The sequence below is a fragment of the Pleurodeles waltl genome, chromosome 12 (genome assembly GCF_031143425.1).
Source record: "Pleurodeles waltl isolate 20211129_DDA chromosome 12, aPleWal1.hap1.20221129, whole genome shotgun sequence".
In the NCBI taxonomy this organism is placed as follows: domain Eukaryota; kingdom Metazoa; phylum Chordata; class Amphibia; order Caudata; family Salamandridae; genus Pleurodeles; species Pleurodeles waltl.
The window spans coordinates 678,952,299-678,971,897 of NC_090451.1; the positions used below are offsets into that span (position 1 = coordinate 678,952,299).

The 19,599-nt window shown below is 31.8% G+C and overlaps 13 non-coding genes across 13 annotated transcripts; all 13 read left to right on the forward strand.

Annotated features, from left to right (window-relative positions):
* Positions 1 to 1,275: 1,275 nt before the first annotated feature.
* Positions 1,276 to 1,349, forward strand: TRNAT-AGU (transfer RNA threonine (anticodon AGU)). The gene has a single exon. It is a non-coding gene; the product is annotated as a tRNA-Thr (tRNA).
* A 1,948-nt stretch (positions 1,350 to 3,297) lies between these two features.
* Positions 3,298 to 3,371, forward strand: TRNAT-AGU (transfer RNA threonine (anticodon AGU)). The gene has a single exon. It is a non-coding gene; the product is annotated as a tRNA-Thr (tRNA).
* A 1,952-nt stretch (positions 3,372 to 5,323) lies between these two features.
* On the forward strand, positions 5,324 to 5,397 carry TRNAT-AGU (transfer RNA threonine (anticodon AGU)). Its single transcript has one exon. It is a non-coding gene; the product is annotated as a tRNA-Thr (tRNA).
* A 1,446-nt stretch (positions 5,398 to 6,843) lies between these two features.
* TRNAT-CGU (transfer RNA threonine (anticodon CGU)) lies at positions 6,844 to 6,916 on the forward strand. Its single transcript has one exon. It is a non-coding gene; the product is annotated as a tRNA-Thr (tRNA).
* Positions 6,917 to 7,345: 429 nt separating this feature from the next.
* TRNAT-AGU (transfer RNA threonine (anticodon AGU)) lies at positions 7,346 to 7,419 on the forward strand. Its single transcript has one exon. It is a non-coding gene; the product is annotated as a tRNA-Thr (tRNA).
* A 1,450-nt stretch (positions 7,420 to 8,869) lies between these two features.
* TRNAT-CGU (transfer RNA threonine (anticodon CGU)) lies at positions 8,870 to 8,942 on the forward strand. Its single transcript has one exon. It is a non-coding gene; the product is annotated as a tRNA-Thr (tRNA).
* Positions 8,943 to 9,371: 429 nt separating this feature from the next.
* On the forward strand, positions 9,372 to 9,445 carry TRNAT-AGU (transfer RNA threonine (anticodon AGU)). The gene has a single exon. It is a non-coding gene; the product is annotated as a tRNA-Thr (tRNA).
* A 1,442-nt stretch (positions 9,446 to 10,887) lies between these two features.
* On the forward strand, positions 10,888 to 10,960 carry TRNAT-CGU (transfer RNA threonine (anticodon CGU)). Its single transcript has one exon. It is a non-coding gene; the product is annotated as a tRNA-Thr (tRNA).
* Positions 10,961 to 11,389: 429 nt separating this feature from the next.
* Positions 11,390 to 11,463, forward strand: TRNAT-AGU (transfer RNA threonine (anticodon AGU)). Its single transcript has one exon. It is a non-coding gene; the product is annotated as a tRNA-Thr (tRNA).
* A 1,932-nt stretch (positions 11,464 to 13,395) lies between these two features.
* On the forward strand, positions 13,396 to 13,469 carry TRNAT-AGU (transfer RNA threonine (anticodon AGU)). Its single transcript has one exon. It is a non-coding gene; the product is annotated as a tRNA-Thr (tRNA).
* Positions 13,470 to 15,420: 1,951 nt separating this feature from the next.
* TRNAT-AGU (transfer RNA threonine (anticodon AGU)) lies at positions 15,421 to 15,494 on the forward strand. Its single transcript has one exon. It is a non-coding gene; the product is annotated as a tRNA-Thr (tRNA).
* A 1,948-nt stretch (positions 15,495 to 17,442) lies between these two features.
* TRNAT-AGU (transfer RNA threonine (anticodon AGU)) lies at positions 17,443 to 17,516 on the forward strand. The gene has a single exon. It is a non-coding gene; the product is annotated as a tRNA-Thr (tRNA).
* A 1,951-nt stretch (positions 17,517 to 19,467) lies between these two features.
* On the forward strand, positions 19,468 to 19,541 carry TRNAT-AGU (transfer RNA threonine (anticodon AGU)). The gene has a single exon. It is a non-coding gene; the product is annotated as a tRNA-Thr (tRNA).
* Positions 19,542 to 19,599: the final 58 nt, after the last annotated feature.

The window sequence follows — 19,599 nt, forward strand, 5'->3', positions numbered from 1 at the left end:
AGAATGTTAAAGAAAAGGAAAGAGACGACAAACAAATTGAAAGTTCAATTTAACTAATGCATTTTATTCACAACACATAATTTTATATTCTATAGGTAGGGTAAGTCACTCATTAAGGAAGTATTCTAAATTAAATTTGGTCTTCTCACCCATAGTGTTTGACAACAGAGTTGTATCAACTTAGAAAAGAAAATTGAAAAACGAGATTTCTATTGCACTCCATTCTGTTATCAGATCCAGTAAAGTTTGACATGCAGGTTCTGTGGCCTAGCTGGTTAAAGTGTCTTTATGGAAAACAGGAGATCCTAACTTCAACTCTTAGCAGCACCTTTCTCTTTTTTTTATAGTTAAATAACAGATTATTTTCATTAGATGAACCTTTGATATAATTTCAAAATGAAAAATTAGAATTAGCTTACTATTGAATAATTCATCTTAATACTAAATAAAATTCTGAGTATTTTCAAGATGACAGAAGCTAGACTGTGAATGTAAAATGAAGGGTATATCAAAGAGGAAGATAAATAGGAAATAAAACCATGGAGTTGAAGAGGAAAAGTGATGCAATCCTCTACAATAATAATTTGTGAAACACTCAAAAATGTAATCTACTTTTATGAGTACTTTTTAACAAAGACTTAGGTATTCTTCTTAAGTGATGGGGAATTCTTTTATGTCTAACGTAATAACACAGATAAAGAAGACTGCACAGAAGGCATTGAGAACCAATAATGGCAACTAAGTGAATTATTTAATTACTGTAGGTCAAAGAGGTGCTGTGGCTTAGTGGTTAAAGTCCCTGTCTCTTAAACAGGAAATCCTGAGTTCAAATCTCAGCAGTACCTCAAATTTGCTCCAAACTTATAGAATTTAATTTCTTCAAGAAAATGTTAAATACAGTTTAAAAACAAGAGTAGACTCCTATTCACTTTAGAATGCTTCATCTCATAATGAAATAAGCACTTGGTATTTTTCAGAATTTCAAAGCAATACCATGCATGAATAAGGGAAATGAGAATTACAACGACCAGGAAAGAGATGAAAATTCAATTTAGAGTTGAATTTAACTAATGCATTTCACTCACAAGACATAATTCAATATTCTAGAAGAACGGTAAGCCACCTCTTATGGAAGTATTTTTAAATAAATTTGGTGTTCTCACCTACAGTGTTTCAGAACCGAGTTGTGTGAACTTAGAAAAGAAAATTAAAAAAACAAAACTGATTTCTATTTCACTCCATTCAGCTAACTATTTCATAGAACTTTGTCATGCAGGTGCTGTGGCTTAGCTGGTTAAAGCGCCTGTCTAGTAAATAGGAGATCCTGAGTTCAAATCTCAGCAGCACCTTCATACTTTAATTGTTAAATTACAGATCAGTTTCCTGACATGTTCTCTTACACAATTTAAAAATGAAAAATCTGAGTCATCTTACTAATAGACAGTTCATCTTAATATTAAACAAAATTCAGAGAATTTTCATGGTAACAGAAGCAATACTTTGAATGTAAAAGGAAGAGTAAATCAAATAGGAAGGTATATAGGAACTAAAACCCTAGAGTTGAAGGCAATTGATGTATTCCTCTACAATTATTATGTGTAAACCACACAAAAATGTAATCCACTTTTCTAAGTACTTTTTAACTAAAATGTAGGTATTCTTCTTAAGTGGTGGGGAATGCTTTTCTGTTCAACATTTCACCACAGATAAACAAGACTGCACTGAAGGCAGTGAGGACAAGTCATCTCCACAAAGTCAGCTATTCATAGTTTGTAAGATAAGTAGGTGCTGTTGTTTAGTGGTCAAAGCTTCTCTCTCATAAATAGGAAGTCCTGTTTTCAAATTTCAGCAACATTTTAGAATTAGTTCAAACTTTTAAAACTCAATTTCTTCAAGTAAACATTAAATATAGTTTAAAAACAAGAGTAGTGTTCTGTTGACTTTAGAATGCTTGATCACCAAATGAAATAAACACTTTGTGTTTTGCAGAATTTCAAAGCAATACCATAAATGAATAGGGGAAAAGAGAATGTTAAAGAAAAGGAAAGAGACGACAAACAAATTGAAAGTTCAATTTAACTAATGCATTTTACTCACAACACATAATTCAATATTCTATAGGTAGGGTAAGTCACTCATTAAGGAAGTATTTTAAAATAAATGAGGTCTTCTCACCTATAGTGTTTGACAACAGAGTTGTATCAACTTAGAAAAGAAAATTGAAAAACGAGATTTCTATTGCACTCCATTCTGTTATCAGATCCAGTAAAGTTTGTCATGCAGGTTCTGTGGCGTAGGTGGTTAAAGTGTCTTTATGGAAAACAGGAGATCCTAACTTCAACTCTTAGCAGCACCTTTCTCTTTTCATAGTTAAATAACAGATTATTTTCATTAGATGAACCTTTGATATAATTTCAAAATGAAAAATTAGAATTAGGTTACTATTGAACAATTCATCTTAATACTAAATAAAATTCAGAGTATTTTCAAGATGACAGAAGCTAGACTGTGAATGTAAAATGAAGGGTATATCAAAGAGGAAGATAAATAGGAAATAAAACCATGGAGTTGAAGAGGAAAAGTGATGCAATCCTCTACAATAATAATTTGTGAAACACCCAAAATTGTAATCTACTTTTATGAGTACTTTTTAACAAAGACTTAGGTATTCTTCTTAAGTGATGGGGAATTCTTGTATGTCTAACGTAATAACACAGATAAAGAAGACTGCACAGAAGGCATTGAGAACCAATAATAGCAACTAAGTGAATTATTCAATTGCCGTAGGGCAAAGAGGTGCTGTGGCTTAGTGGTTAAAGCGCCTGTCTCGTAAACAAGAAATCCTGATTTCAAATCTCAGCAGTACCTCAAATTTGCTGCAAACTTATAGAATTTAATTTCTTCAAGAAAATGTTAAATACAGTTTAAAAACAAGAGTAGACTCCTATTCACTTTAGAATGCTTCATCTCATAATGAAATAAGCACTTGGTATTTGCAGAATTTCAAAGCAATACAATGCATGAATAAGGGAAATGAGAATTACAACGACCAGGAAAGAGATGAAAATTCAATTTAGAGTTGAATTTAACTAATGCATTTCACTCACAAGACATAATTCAATATTCTAGAAGAACGGTAAGCCACCTCTTATGGAAGTATTTTTAAATAAATTTGGTCATCTCACCTACAGTGTTTAAGAACAGAGTTGTGTGAACTTAGAAAAGAAAACTAAAAAAACAAAACTGATTTCTATTTCACTCCATTCAGCTAACTATTTCATAGAACTTTGTCATGCAGGTGCTGTGGCTTAGCTGGTTAAAGCGCCTGTCTAGTAAACAGGAGATCCTGAGTTCAAATCTCAGCAGCACCTTCATATTTTAATTGTTAAATTACAGATCAGTTTCCTGACATGTTCACTTACACAATTTAAAAATGAAAAATCTGAGTCATCTTACTAATAGACAGTTCATCTTAATATTAAACAAAATTCAGAGAATTTTCATGGTAACAGAAGCAATACTTTGAATGTAAAAGGAAGAGTAAATCAAATAGGAAGGTATATATGAACTAAAACCCTAGAGTTGAAGGCAATTGATGTATTCCTCTACAATTATTATGTGTAAACCACACAAAAATGTAATCCACTTTTCTAAGTACTTTTTAACTAAAATGTAGGTATTCTTCTTAAGTGGTGGGGAATGCTTTTCTGTTCAACATTTCACCACAGATAAACAAGACTGCACTGAAGGCAGTGAGGACAAGTCATCTCCACAAAGTCAGCTATTCATAGTTTGTAAGATAAGTAGGTGCTGTTGTTTAGTGGTCAAAGCTTCTCTCTCATAAATAGGAAGTCCTGTTTTCAAATTTCAGCAACACTTTAGAATTAGTTCAAACTTTTAAAACTCAATTTCTTCAAGTACACATTAAATATAGTTTAAAAACAAGAGTAGTGTTCTTTTGACTTTAGAATGCTTGATCTCCAAATGAAATAAACACTTTGTGTTTTGCAGAATTTCAAAGCAATACCATAAAAGAATAGGGGAAAAGAGAATGTTAAAGAAAAGGAAAGAGACGACAAACAAATTGAAAGTTCAATTTAACTAATGCATTTTATTCACAACACATAATTTTATATTCTATAGGTAGGGTAAGTCACTCATTAAGGAAGTATTCTAAAATAAATTTGGTCTTCTCACCCATAGTGTTTGACAACAGAGTTGTATCAACTTAGAAAAGAAAATTGAAAAACGAGATTTCTATTGCACTCCATTCTGTTATCAGATCCAGTAAAGTTTGACATGCAGGTTCTGTGGCCTAGCTGGTTAAAGTGTCTTTATGGAAAACAGGAGATCCTAACTTCAACTCTTAGCAGCACCTTTCTCTTTTTTTTATAGTTAAATAACAGATTATTTTCATTAGATGAACCTTTGATATAATTTCAAAATGAAAAATTAGAATTAGCTTACTATTGAATAATTCATCTTAATACTAAATAAAATTCTGAGTATTTTCAAGATGACAGAAGCTAGACTGTGAATGTAAAATGAAGGGTATATCAAAGAGGAAGATAAATAGGAAATAAAACCATGGAGTTGAAGAGGAAAAGTGATGCAATCCTCTACAATAATAATTTGTGAAACACTCAAAAATGTAATCTACTTTTATGAGTACTTTTTAACAAAGACTTAGGTATTCTTCTTAAGTGATGGGGAATTCTTTTATGTCTAACGTAATAACACAGATAAAGAAGACTGCACAGAAGGCATTGAGAACCAATAATGGCAACTAAGTGAATTATTTAATTACTGTAGGTCAAAGAGGTGCTGTGGCTTAGTGGTTAAAGTCCCTGTCTCTTAAACAGGAAATCCTGAGTTCAAATCTCAGCAGTACCTCAAATTTGCTCCAAACTTATAGAATTTAATTTCTTCAAGAAAATGTTAAATACAGTTTAAAAACAAGAGTAGACTCCTATTCACTTTAGAATGCTTCATCTCATAATGAAATAAGCACTTGGTATTTTTCAGAATTTCAAAGCAATACCATGCATGAATAAGGGAAATGAGAATTACAACGACCAGGAAAGAGATGAAAATTCAATTTAGAGTTGAATTTAACTAATGCATTTCACTCACAAGACATAATTCAATATTCTAGAAGAACGGTAAGCCACCTCTTATGGAAGTATTTTTAAATAAATTTGGTGTTCTCACCTACAGTGTTTCAGAACCGAGTTGTGTGAACTTAGAAAAGAAAATTAAAAAAACAAAACTGATTTCTATTTCACTCCATTCAGCTAACTATTTCATAGAACTTTGTCATGCAGGTGCTGTGGCTTAGCTGGTTAAAGCGCCTGTCTAGTAAATAGGAGATCCTGAGTTCAAATCTCAGCAGCACCTTCATACTTTAATTGTTAAATTACAGATCAGTTTCCTGACATGTTCTCTTACACAATTTAAAAATGAAAAATCTGAGTCATCGTACTAATAGACAGTTCATCTTAATATTAAACAAAATTCAGAGAATTTTCATGGTAACAGAAGCAATACTTTGAATGTAAAAGGAAGAGTAAATCAAATAGGAAGGTATATAGGAACTAAAACCCTAGAGTTGAAGGCAATTGATGTATTCCTCTACAATTATTATGTGTAAACCACACAAAAATGTAATCCACTTTTCTAAGTACTTTTTAACTAAAATGTAGGTATTCTTCTTAAGTGGTGGGGAATGCTTTTCTGTTCAACATTTCACCACAGATAAACAAGACTGCACTGAAGGCAGTGAGGACAAGTCATCTCCACAAAGTCAGCTATTCATAGTTTGTAAGATAAGTAGGTGCTGTTGTTTAGTGGTCAAAGCTTCTCTCTCATAAATAGGAAGTCCTGTTTTCAAATTTCAGCAACATTTTAGAATTAGTTCAAACTTTTAAAACTCAATTTCTTCAAGTAAACATTAAATATAGTTTAAAAACAAGAGTAGTGTTCTGTTGACTTTAGAATGCTTGATCACCAAATGAAATAAACACTTTGTGTTTTGCAGAATTTCAAAGCAATACCATAAATGAATAGGGGAAAAGAGAATGTTAAAGAAAAGGAAAGAGACGACAAACAAATTGAAAGTTCAATTTAACTAATGCATTTTACTCACAACACATAATTCAATATTCTATAGGTAGGGTAAGTCACTCATTAAGGAAGTATTTTAAAATAAATGAGGTCTTCTCACCTATAGTGTTTGACAACAGAGTTGTATCAACTTAGAAAAGAAAATTGAAAAACGAGATTTCTATTGCACTCCATTCTGTTATCAGATCCAGTAAAGTTTGTCATGCAGGTTCTGTGGCGTAGGTGGTTAAAGTGTCTTTATGGAAAACAGGAGATCCTAACTTCAACTCTTAGCAGCACCTTTCTCTTTTCATAGTTAAATAACAGATTATTTTCATTAGATGAACCTTTGATATAATTTCAAAATGAAAAATTAGAATTAGCTAACTATTGAACAATTCATCTTAATACTAAATACAATTCAGAGTATTTTCAAGATGACAGAAGCTAGACTGTGAATGTAAAATGAAGGGTATATCAAAGAGGAAGATAAATAGGAAATAAAACCATGGAGTTGAAGAGGAAAAGTGATGCAATCCTCTACAATAATAATTTGTGAAACACTCAAAAATGTAATCTACTTTTATGAGTACTTTTTAACAAAGACTTAGGTATTCTTCTTAAGTGATGGGGAATTCTTTTATGTCTAACGTAATAACACAGATAAAGAAGACTGCACAGAAGGCATTGAGAACCAATAATAGCAACTAAGTGAATTATTCAATTGCCGTAGGGCAAAGAGGTGCTGTGGCTTAGTGGTTAAAGCGCCTGTCTCGTAAACAAGAAATCCTGATTTCAAATCTCAGCAGTACCACAAATTTGCTCCAATCTTATAGAATTTAATTTCTTCAAGAAAATGTTAAATACAGTTTAAAAACAAGAGTAGACTCCTATTCACTTTAGAATGCTTCATCTCATAATGAAATAAGCACTTGGCATTTGCAGAATTTCAAAGCAATACAATGCATGAATAAGGGAAATGAGAATTACAACGACCAGGAAAGAGATGAAAATTCAATTTAGAGTTAAATTTAACTAATGCATTTCACTCACAAGACATAATTCAATATTCTAGAAGAACGGTAAGCCACCTCTTATGGAAGTATTTTTAAATAAATTTGGTGTTCTCACCTACAGTGTTTAAGAACAGAGTTGTGTGAACTTAGAAAAGAAAACTAAAAAAACAAAACTGATTTCTATTTCACTCCATTCAGCTAACTATTTCATAGAACTTTGTCATGCAGGTGCTGTGGCTTAGCTGGTTAAAGCGCCTGTCTAGTAAACAGGAGATCCTGAGTTCAAATCTCAGCAGCACCTTCATATTTTAATTGTTAAATTACAGATCAGTTTCCTGACATGTTCACTTACACAATTTAAAAATGAAAAATCTGAGTCATCTTAGTAATAGACAGTTCATCTTAATATTAAACAAAATTCAGAGAATTTTCATGGTAACAGAAGCAATACTTTGAATGTAAAAGGAAGAGTAAATCAAATAGGAAGGTATATAGGAACTAAAACCCTAGAGTTGAAGGCAATTGATGTATTCCTCTACAATTATTATGTGTAAACCACACAAAAATGTAATCCACTTTTCTAAGTACTTTTTAACTAAAATGTAGGTATTCTTCTTAAGTGGTGGGGAATGCTTTTCTGTTCAACATTTCACCACAGATAAACAAGACTGCACTGAAGGCAGTGAGGACAAGTCATCTCCACAAAGTCAGCTATTCATAGTTTGTAAGATAAGTAGGTGCTGTTGTTTAGTGGTCAAAGCTTCTCTCTCATAAATAGGAAGTCCTGTTTTCAAATTTCAGCAACACTTTAGAATTAGTTCAAACTTTTAAAACTCAATTTCTTCAAGTACACATTAAATATAGTTTAAAAACAAGAGTAGTGTTCTTTTGACTTTAGAATGCTTGATCTCCAAATGAAATAAACACTTTGTGTTTTGCAGAATTTCAAAGCAATACCATAAAAGAATAGGGGAAAAGAGAATGTTAAAGAAAAGGAAAGAGACGACAAACAAATTGAAAGTTCAATTTAACTAATGCATTTTACTCACAACACATAATTTTATATTCTATAGGTAGGGTAAGTCACTCATTAAGGAAGTATTCTAAAATAAATTTGGTCTTCTAACCTATAGTGTTTGACAACAGAGTTGTATCAACTTAGAAAAGAAAATTGAAAAACAAGATTTCTATTGCTCTCCATTCTGTTATCAGATCCAGTAAAGTTTGACATGCAGGTTCTGTGGCCTAGCTGGTTAAAGTGTCTTTATGGAAAACAGGAGATCCTAACTTCAACTCTTAGCAGCACCTTTCTCTTTTTTTTTATAGTTAAATAACAGATTATTTTCATTAGATGAACCTTTGATATTATTTCAAAATGAAAAATTAGAATTAGCTTACTATTGAACAATTCATCTTAATACTAAATAAAATTCAGAGTATTTTCAAGATGACAGAAGCTAGACTGTGAATGTAAAATGAAGGGTATATCAAAGAGGAAGATAAATAGGAAATAAAACCATGGAGTTGAAGAGGAAAAGTGGTGCAATCCTCTACAATAATAATTTGTGAAACACTCAAAAATGTAATCTACTTTTATGAGTACTTTTTAACAAAGACTTAGGTATTCTTCTTAAGTGATGGGGAATTCTTTTATGTCTAACGTAATAACACAGATAAAGAAGACTGCACAGAAGGCATTGAGAACCAATAATGGCAACTAAGTGAATTATTCAATTGCCATAGGGAAACGAGGTGCTGTGGCTTAGTGGTTAAAGCGCCTGTCTCGTAAACAGGAAATCCTGAGTTCAAATCTCAGCAGTACCTCAAATTTGCTCTAAACTTATAGAATTTAATTTCTTCAAGAAAATGTTAAATACAGTTTAAAAACAAGAGTAGACTCCTATTCACTTTAGAATGCTTCATCTCATAATGAAATAAGCACTTGGTATTTGCAGAATTTCAAAGCAATACCATGCATGAATAAGGGAAATGAGAATTACAACGACCAGGAAAGAGATGAAAATTCAATTTAGAGTTGAATTTAACTAATGCATTTCACTCACAAGACATAATTCAATATTCTAGAAGAACGGTAAGCCACCTCTTATGGAAGTATTTTTAAATAAATTTGGTGTTCTCACCTACAGTGTTTCAGAACAGAGTTGTGTGAACTTAGAAAAGAAAACTAAAAAAACAAAACTGATTTCTATTTCACTCCATTCAGCTAACTATTTCATAGAACTTTGTCATGCAGGTGCTGTGGCTTAGCTGGTTAAAGCGCCTGTCTAGTAAACAGGAGATACTGAGTTCAAATCTCAGCAGCGCCTTCATACTTTAATTGTTAATTTACAGATCAGTTTCCTGACATGTTCACTTACACAATTTAAAAATGAAAAATCTGAGTCATCTTACTAATAGACAGTTCATCTTAATATTAAACAAAATTCAGAGAATTTTCATGGTAACAGAAGCAATACTTTGAATGTAAAAGGAAGAGTAAATCAAATAGGAAGGTATATATGAACTAAAACCCTAGAGTTGAAGGCAATTGATGTATTCCTCTACAATTATTATGTGTAAACCACACAAAAATGTAATCCACTTTTCTAAGTACTTTTTAACTAAAATGTAGGTTTTCTTCTTAAGTGGTGGGGAATGCTTTTCTGTTCAACATTTCACCACAGATAAACAAGACTGCACTGAAGGCAGTGAGGACAAGTTATCTCCACAAAGTCAGCAAATCATAGTTTGTAAGATAAGTAGGTGCTGTTGTTTAGTGGTCAAAGCTTCTCTCTCATAAATAGGAAGTCCTGTTTTCAAATTTCAGCAACACTTTAGAATTAGTTCAAACTTTTAAAACTCAATTTCTTCAAGTAAACATTAAATATAGTTTAAAAACAAGAGTAGTGTTCTGTTGACTTTAGAATGCTTGATCTCCAAATGAAATAAACACTTTGTGTTTTGCAGAATTTCAAACCAATACCATAAAAGAATAGGGGAAAAGAGAATGTTAAAGAAAAGGAAAGAGACAACAAAGAAATTGAAAGTTCAATTTAACTAATGCATTTTACTCACAACACATAATTTTATATTCTATAGGTAGGGTAAGTCACTCATTAAGGAAGTATTCTAAAATAAATTTGGTCTTCTCACCCATAGTGTTTGACAACAGAGTTGTATCAACTTAGAAAAGAAAATTGAAAAACGAGATTTCTATTGCACTCCATTCTGTTATCAGATCCAGTAAAGTTTGTGATGCAGTTTCTGTGGCCTAGGTGGTTAAAGTGTCTTTATGGAAAACAGGAGATCCTAACTTCAAATCTTAGCAGCACCTTTCTCTTTTCATAAATAACAGATTATTTTCATTAGATGAACCTTTGATATGATTTCAAAATGAAAAATTAGAATTAGCTTACTATTGAACAATTCATCTTAATACTAAATAAAATTCAGAGTATTTTCAAGATGACAGAAGCTAGACTGTGAATGTAAAATGAAGGGTATATCAAAGAGGAAGATAAATAGGAAATAAAACCATGGAGTTGAAGAGGAAAAGTGATGCAATCCTCTACAATAATAATTTGTGAAACACTCAAAAATGTAATCTACTTTTATGAGTACTTTTTAACAAAGACTTAGGTATTCTTCTTAAGTGATGGGGAATTGTTTTATGTCTAACGTAATAACACAGATAAAGAAGACTGCACAGAAGGCATTGAGAACCAATAATAGCAACTAAGTGAATTATTCAATTGCCGTAGGGCAAAGAGGTGCTGTGGCTTAGTGGTTAAAGCGCTTGTCTCGTAAACAGGAAATCCTGATTTCAAATCTCAGCAGTACCTCAAATTTGCTCCAAACTTATAGAATTTAATTTCTTCAAGAAAATGTTAAATACAGTTTAAAAACAAGAGTAGACTCCTATTCACTTTAGAATGCTTCATCTCATAATGAAATAAGCACTTGGTATTTGCAGAATTTCAAAGCAATACCATGCATGAATAAGGGAAATGAGAATTACAACGACCAGGAAAGAGATGAAAATTCAATTTAGAGTTGAATTTAACTAATGCATTTCACTCACAAGACATAATTCAATATTCTAGAAGAACGGTAAGCCACCTCTTATGGAAGTATTTTTAAATAAATTTGGTGTTCTCACCTACAGTGTTTCAGAACAGAGTTGTGTGAACTTAGAAAAGAAAACTAAAAAACCAAAACTGATTTCTATTTCACTCCATTCAGCTAACTATTTCATAGAACTTTGTCATGCAGGTGCTGTGGCTTAGCTGGTTAAAGTGCCTGTCTAGTAAACAGGAGATCCTGAGTTCAAACCTCAGCAGCACCTTCATATTTTAATTGTTAAATTACAGATCAGTTTCCTGAGATGCTTTTCTAACACCATTTAAAAATGAAAAATCTGAGTCATCTTAATATTAAATAAAATTCAGAGAATTTTCATGGTAACAGAAGCAATACTTTGAATGTACAATGAAGAGTAAATCAAATAGGAAGGTATATATGAACTAAAACCCTAGAGTTGAAGACAATTAATGTATTCCTCTACAATTATTATGTGTAAACCACTCAAAAATGTAATCCACTTTTCTAAGTACTTTTTAACTAAAATGTAGGTATTCTTCTTAAGTGGTGGGGAATGCTTTTCTGTTCAACATTTCACCACAGATAAACAAGACTGTACTGAAGGCAGTGAGGACAAGTCATCTCCACAAAGTCAGTTATTCATGGTTTGCAAGATAAGTAGGTGCTGTTGTTTAGTGGTCAAAGCTTCTCTCTCATAAATAGGAAGTCCTGTTTTCAAATTTCAGCAACACTTTAGAATTAGTTCAAACTTTTAAAACTCAATTTCTTCAAGTACACATTAAATATAGTTTAAAAACAAGAGTAGTGTTATTTTGACTTTAGAATGCTTGATCTCCAAATGAAATAAACACTTTGTGTTTTGCAGAATTTCAAAGCAATACCATAAAAGAATAGGGGAAAAGAGAATGTTAAAGAAAAGGAAAGAGACGACAAACAAATTGAAAGTTCCATTTAACTAATGCATTTTACTCACAACACATAATTTTATATTCTATAGGTAGGGTAAGTCACTCATTAAGGAAGTATTCTAAAATAAATTTGGTCTTCTAACCTATAGTGTTTGACAACAGAGTTGTATCAACTTAGAAAAGAAAATTGAAAAACAAGATTTCTATTGCACTCCATTCTGTTATCAGATCCAGTAAAGTTTGACATGCAGGTTCTGTGGCCTAGCTGGTTAAAGTGTCTTTATGGAAAACAGGAGATCCTAACTTCAACTCTTAGCAGCACCTTTCTCTTTTTTTTATAGTTAAATAACAGATTATTTTCATTAGATGAACCTTTGATATAATTTCAAAATGAAAAATTAGAATTAGCTTACTATTGAACAATTCATCTTAATACTAAATACAATTCAGAGTATTTTCAAGATGACAGAAGCTAGACTGTGAATGTAAAATGAAGGGTATATCAAAGAGGAAGATAAATAGGAAATAAAACCATGGAGTTGAAGAGGAAAAGTGATGCAATCCTCTACAATAATAATTTGTGAAACACTCAAAAATGTAATCTACTTTTATGAGTACTTTTTAACAAAGACTTAGGTATTCTTCTTAAGTGATGGGGAATTCTTTTATGTCTAACGTAATAACACAGATAAAGAAGACTGCACAGAAGGCATTGAGAACCAATAATAGTAACTAAGTGAATTATTCAATTGCCGTAGGGCAAAGAGGTGCTGTGGCTTAGTGGTTAAAGCGCCTGTCTCGTAAACAAGAAATCCTGATTTCAAATCTCAGCAGTACCTCAAATTTGCTCCAAACTTATAGAATTTAATTTCTTCAAGAAAATGTTAAATACAGTTTAAAAACAAGAGTAGACTCCTATTCACTTTAGAATGCTTCATCTCATAATGAAATAAGCACTTGGCATTTGCAGAATTTCAAAGCAATACAATGCATGAATAAGGGAAATGAGAATTACAACGACCAGGAAAGAGATGAAAATTCAATTTAGAGTTAAATTTAACTAATGCATTTCACTCACAAGACATAATTCAATATTCTAGAAGAACGGTAAGCCACCTCTTATGGAAGTATTTTTAAATAAATTTGGTGTTCTCACCTACAGTGTTTAAGAACAGAGTTGTGTGAACTTAGAAAAGAAAACTAAAAAAACAAAACTGATTTCTATTTCACTCCATTCAGCTAACTATTTCATAGAACTTTGTCATGCAGGTGCTGTGGCTTAGCTGGTTAAAGCGCCTGTCTAGTAAACAGGAGATCCTGAGTTCAAATCTCAGCAGCACCTTCATGTTTTAATTGTTAAAATACAGATCAGTTTCCTGACATGTTCACTTACACAATTTAAAAATGAAAAATCTGAGTCATCTTACTAATAGACAGTTCATCTTAATATTAAACAAAATTCAGAGAATTTTCATGGTAACAGAAGCAATACTTTGAATGTAAAAGGAAGAGTAAATCAAATAGGAAGGTATATATGAACTAAAACCCTAGAGTTGAAGGCAATTGATGTATTCCTCTACAATTATTATGTGTAAACCACACAAAAATGTAATCCACTTTTCTAAGTACTTTTTAACTAAAATGTAGGTATTCTTCTTAAGTGGTGGGGAATGCTTTTCTGTTCAACATTTCACCACAGATAAACAAGACTGCACTGAAGGCAGTGAGGACAAGTCATCTCCACAAAGTCAGCTATTCATAGTTTGTAAGATAAGTAGGTGCTGTTGTTTAGTGGTCAAAGCTTCTCTCTCATAAATAGGAAGTCCTGTTTTCAAATTTCAGCAACACTTTAGAATTAGTTCAAACTTTTAAAACTCAATTTCTTCAAGTACACATTAAATATAGTTTAAAAACAAGAGTAGTGTTCTTTTGACTTTAGAATGCTTGATCTCCAAATGAAATAAACACTTTGTGTTTTGCAGAATTTCAAAGCAATACCATAAAAGAATAGGGGAAAAGAGAATGTTAAAGAAAAGGAAAGAGACGACAAACAAATTGAAAGTTCAATTTAACTAATGCATTTTACTCACAACACATAATTTTATATTCTATAGGTAGGGTAAGTCACTCATTAAGGAAGTATTCTAAAATAAATTTGGTCTTCTAACCTATAGTGTTTGACAACAGAGTTGTATCAACTTAGAAAAGAAAATTGAAAAACAAGATTTCTATTGCACTCCATTCTGTTATCAGATCCAGTAAAGTTTGACATGCAGGTTCTGTGGCCTAGCTGGTTAAAGTGTCTTTATGGAAAACAGGAGATCCTAACTTCAACTCTTAGCAGCACCTTTCTCTTTTTTTTATAGTTAAATAACAGATTATTTTCATTAGATGAACCTTTGATATAATTTCAAAATGAAAAATTAGAATTAGCTTACTATTGAACAATTCATCTTAATACTAAATAAAATTCAGAGTATTTTCAAGATGACAGAAGCTAGACTGTGAATGTAAAATGAAGGGTATATCAAAGAGGAAGATAAATAGGAAATAAAACCATGGAGTTGAAGAGGAAAAGTGATGCAATCCTCTACAATAATAATTTGTGAAACACTCAAAAATGTAATCTACTTTTATGAGTACTTTTTAACAAAGACTTAGGTATTCTTCTTAAGTGATGGGGAATTCTTGTATGTCTAACGTAATAACACAGATAAAGAAGACTGCACAGAAGGCATTGAGAACCAATAATAGCAACTAAGTGAATTATTCAATTGCCGTAGGGCAAAGAGGTGCTGTGGCTTAGTGGTTAAAGCGCCTGTCTCGTAAACAAGAAATCCTGATTTCAAATCTCAGCAGTACCTCAAATTTGCACCAAACTTATAGAATTTAATTTCTTCAAGAAAATGTTAAATACAGTTTAAAAACAAGAGTAGACTCCTATTCACTTTAGAATGCTTCATCTCATAATGAAATAAGCACTTGGTATTTGCAGAATTTCAAAGCAATACAATGCATGAATAAGGGAAATGAGAATTACAACGACCAGGAAAGAGATGAAAATTCAATTTAGAGTTGAATTTAACTAATGCATTTCACTCACAAGACATAATTCAATATTCTAGAAGAACGGTAAGCCACCTCTTATGGAAGTATTTTTAAATAAATTTGGTCATCTCACCTACAGTGTTTAAGAACAGAGTTGTGTGAACTTAGAAAAGAAAACTAAAAAAACAAAACTGATTTCTATTTCACTCCATTCAGCTAACTATTTCATAGAACTTTGTCATGCAGGTGCTGTGGCTTAGCTGGTTAAAGCGCCTGTCTAGTAAATAGGAGATCCTGAGTTCAAATCTCAGCAGCACCTTCATACTTTAATTGTTAAATTACAGATCAGTTTCCTGACATGTTCTCTTACACAATTTAAAAATGAAAAATCTGAGTCATCTTACTAATAGACAGTTCATCTTAATATTAAACAAAATTCAGAGAATTTTCATGGTAACAGAAGCAATACTTTGAATGTAAAAGGAAGAGTAAATCAAATAGGAAGGTATATAGGAACTAAAACCCTAGAGTTGAAGGCAATTGATGTATTCCTCTACAATTATTATGTGTAAACCACACAAAAATGTAATCAACTTTTCTAAGTACTTTTTAACTAAAATGTAGGTATTCTTCTTAAGTGGTGGGGAATGCTTTTCTGTTCAACATTTCACCACAGATAAACAAGACTGCACTGAAGGCAGTGAGGACAAGTCATCTCCACAAAGTCAGCTATTCATAGTTTGTAAGATAAGTAGGTGCTGTTGTTTAGTGGTCAAAGCTTCTCTCTCATAAATAGGAAGTCCTGTTTTCAAATTTCAGCAACATTTTAGAATTAGTTCAAACTTTTAAAACTCAATTTCTTCAAGTAAACATTAAATATAGTTTAAAAACAAGAGTAGTGTTCTGTTGACTTTAGAATGCTTGATCACCAAATGAAATAAACACTTTGTGTTTTGCAGAATTTCAAAGCAATACCATAAATGAATAGGGGAAAAGAGAATGTTAAAGAAAAGGAAAGAGACGACAAACAAATTGAAAGTTCAATTTAACTAATGCATTTTACTCACAACACATAATTCAATATTCTATAGGTAGGGTAAGTCACTCATTAAGGAAGTATTTTAAAATAAATGAGGTCTTCTCACCTATAGTGTTTGACAACAGAGTTGTATCAACTTAGAAAAGAAAATTGAAAAACAAGATTTCAATTGCACTCCATTCTGTTATCAGATCCAGTAAAGTTTGTCATGCAGGTTCTGTGGCCTAGGTGGTTAAAGTGTCTTTATGGAAAACAGGAGATCCTAACTTCAACTCTTAGCAGCACCTTTCTCTTTTCATAGTTAAATAACAGATTATTTTCATTAGATGAACCTTTGATATAATTTAAAAATGAAAAATTAGAATTAGCTTACTATTGAACAATTCATCTTAATACTAAATACAATTCAGAGTATTTTCAAGATGACAGAAGCTAGACTGTGAATGTAAAATGAAGGGTATATCAAAGAGGAAGATAAATAGGAAATAAAACCATGGAGTTGAAGAGGAAAAGTGATGCAATCCTCTACAATAATAATTTGTGAAACACTCAAAAATGTAATCTACTTTTATGAGTACTTTTTAACAAAGACTTAGGTATTCTTCTTAAGTGATGGGGAATTCTTTTATGTCTAACGTAATAACACAGATAAAGAAGACTGCACAGAAGGCATTGAGAACCAATAATAGCAACTAAGTGAATTATTCAATTGCCGTAGGGCAAAGAGGTGCTGTGGCTTAGTGGTTAAAGCGCCTGTCTCGTAAACAAGAAATCCTGATTTCAAATCTCAGCAGTACCTCAAATTTGCTCCAAACTTATAGAATTTAATTTCTTCAAGAAAATGTTAAATACAGTTTAAAAACAAGAGTAGACTCCTATTCACTTTAGAATGCTTCATCTCATAATGAAATAAGCACTTGGCATTTGCAGAATTTCAAAGCAATACAATGCATGAATAAGGGAAATGAGAATTACAACGACCAGGAAAGAGATGAAAATTCAATTTAGAGTTAAATTTAACTAATGCATTTCACTCACAAGACATAATTCAATATTCTAGAAGAACGGTAAGCCACCTCTTATGGAAGTATTTTTAAATAAATTTGGTGTTCTCACCTACAGTGTTTAAGAACAGAGTTGTGTGAACTTAGAAAAGAAAACTAAAAAAACAAAACTGATTTCTATTTCACTCCATTCAGCTAACTATTTCATAGAACTTTGTCATGCAGGTGCTGTGGCTTAGCTGGTTAAAGCGCCTGTCTAGTAAACAGGAGATCCTGAGTTCAAATCTCAGCAGCACCTTCATGTTTTAATTGTTAAAATACAGATCAGTTTCCTGACATGTTCACTTACACAATTTAAAAATGAAAAATCTGAGTCATCTTACTAATAGACAGTTCATCTTAATATTAAACAAAATTCAGAGAATTTTCATGGTAACAGAAGCAATACTTTGAATGTAAAAGGAAGAGTAAATCAAATAGGAAGGTATATATGAACTAAAACCCTAGAGTTGAAGGCAATTGATGTATTCCTCTACAATTATTATGTGTAAACCACACAAAAATGTAATCCACTTTTCTAAGTACTTTTTAACTAAAATGTAGGTATTCTTCTTAAGTGGTGGGGAATGCTTTTCTGTTCAACATTTCACCACAGATAAACAAGACTGCACTGAAGGCAGTGAGGACAAGTCATCTCCACAAAGTCAGCTATTCATAGTTTGTAAGATAAGTAGGTGCTGTTGTTTAGTGGTCAAAGCTTCTCTCTCATAAATAGGAAGTCCTGTTTTCAAATTTCAGCAACACTTTAGAATTAGTTCAAACTTTTAAAACTCAATTTCTTCAAGTACACATTAAATATAGTTTAAAAACAAGAGTAGTGTTCTTTTGACTTTAGAATGCTTGATCTCCAAATGAAATAAACACTTTGTGTTTTGCAGAATTTCAAAGCAATACCATAAAAGAATAGGGGAAAAGAGAATGTTAAAGAAAAGGAAAGAGACGACAAACAAATTGAAAGTTCAATTTAACTAATGCATTTTACTCACAACACATAATTTTATATTCTATAGGTAGGGTAAGTCACTCATTAAGGAAGTATTCTAAAATAAATTTGGTCTTCTAACCTATAGTGTTTGACAACAGAGTTGTATCAACTTAGAAAAGAAAATTGAAAAACAAGATTTCTATTGCACTCCATTCTGTTATCAGATCCAGTAAAGTTTGACATGCAGGTTCTGTGGCCTAGCTGGTTAAAGTGTCTTTATGGAAAACAGGAGATCCTAACTTCAACTCTTAGCAGCACCTTTCTCTTTTTTTTATAGTTAAATAACAGATTATTTTCATTAGATGAACCTTTGATATAATTTCAAAATGAAAAATTAGAATTAGCTTACTATTGAACAATTCATCTTAATACTAAATAAAATTCAGAGTATTTTCAAGATGACAGAAGCTAGACTGTGAATGTAAAATGAAGGGTATATCAAAGAGGAAGATAAATAGGAAATAAAACCATGGAGTTGAAGAGGAAAAGTGATGCAATCCTCTACAATAATAATTTGTGAAACACTCAAAAATGTAATCTACTTTTATGAGTACTTTTTAACAAAGACTTAGGTATTCTTCTTAAGTGATGGGGAATTCTTGTATGTCTAACGTAATAACACAGATAAAGAAGACTGCACAGAAGGCATTGAGAACCAATAATAGCAACTAAGTGAATTATTCAATTGCCGTAGGGCAAAGAGGTGCTGTGGCTTAGTGGTTAAAGCGCCTGTCTCGTAAACAAGAAATCCTGATTTCAAATCTCAGCAGTACCTCAAATTTGCACCAAACTTATAGAATTTAATTTCTTCAAGAAAATGTTAAATACAGTTTAAAAACAAGAGTAGACTCCTATTCACTTTAGAATGCTTCATCTCATAATGAAATAAGCACTTGGTATTTGCAGAATTTCAAAGCAATACAATGCATGAATAAGGGAAATGAGAATTACAACGACCAGGAAAGAGATGAAAATTCAATTTAGAGTTGAATTTAACTAATGCATTTCACTCACAAGACATAATTCAATATTCTAGAAGAACGGTAAGCCACCTCTTATGGAAGTATTTTTAAATAAATTTGGTCATCTCACCTACAGTGTTTAAGAACAGAGTTGTGTGAACTTAGAAAAGAAAACTAAAAAAACAAAACTGATTTCTATTTCACTCCATTCAGCTAACTATTTCATAGAACTTTGTCATGCAGGTGCTGTGGCTTAGCTGGTTAAAGCGCCTGTCTAGTAAATAGGAGATCCTGAGTTCAAATCTCAGCAGCACCTTCATACTTTAATTGTTAAATTACAGATCAGTTTCCTGACATGTTCTCTTACACAATTT